The sequence below is a fragment of the Urocampus carinirostris genome, chromosome 6, assembly GCF_059441175.1.
Source record: "Urocampus carinirostris isolate Australia breed hairy pipefish chromosome 6, RoL_Ucar_1.0, whole genome shotgun sequence".
In the NCBI taxonomy this organism is placed as follows: domain Eukaryota; kingdom Metazoa; phylum Chordata; class Actinopteri; order Syngnathiformes; family Syngnathidae; genus Urocampus; species Urocampus carinirostris.
This window is the reverse complement of record NC_142354.1, coordinates 33,394,397-33,395,336: the sequence shown is the minus strand read 5'-3', so window position 1 is coordinate 33,395,336 and position 940 is coordinate 33,394,397.

Below are 940 nucleotides of genomic sequence, written 5' to 3'. Positions count from 1 at the left end.
TATGCCCTGTTTGTTTTCTTTATACGTTTTGATGTGTTATGGCCGCTTGAAATCTCAAGGTATTAAAAGTGTTTGCTTTTAGATGGACGTTGTGTATTATTTAGCCCCTCATGGTTGGATAAACAAAACAAAAAACGATATTGATTCAAAAAAATATATGAACTATCAAATAATTATGCATTTGTATCAGTTCAGGAAATCTGCATATATGTAGCCTCACTTAGTAGAAGCTGACATAATTGTCGGTCATATTGCTGCGACAGGTACCCGAAAAATCAAACATTTGGTGAAAGGCGTGGTAAAAAAAGATAATAAACTGCAGTTTGGTCACTGAGTTTCAAGTTTGTTTTCGTCCTTGTTTCTTTTTAGCACTTGTTTTCAGTTGCATGACACTCCACAGTGATATTTAGTGGTCAAATAATCTGCACTTATTCTTTAAAGTTGATTGGTTTTGCTTACTTGTTTTTTTTGTTTGTTTTTTTAAATCAAGTGACTACCCTTTGCCCATTTTTTAATTAAGCAGGAAAATTTCACAGTTTTTACTCAATTAGTGGGTGGAGCTCTTATTGACTGTTCAGTGTTTTCATCGAATTTCGCCGCTATTTCACGGATAAATATACTTCTAATTTTGCTGCAGTATTTTATTTCCAGTAAAATTGGGATATCTTTATCAGGGCTACATGCTGTGAGATTTTGGTCTGGTGAGTCAGATTTACAAATAAATTAACTTAAATTTTGTTCGTTATTCAATTGGCACAGCAAGAATGCAATACAGTGGAATCTCGGTTCCTGACCATAATCCGTTCCAGAACCCTGTTCGAAAACTGATTTGTTCAATCACCGAAATCATTTTTCCCGTTAAAAGTAATGTAAAATCGTTTTAATCCCTTCCAACACCCTGAATGTTTACCATGAACGTAAACATGAAGCTAACCCAGGC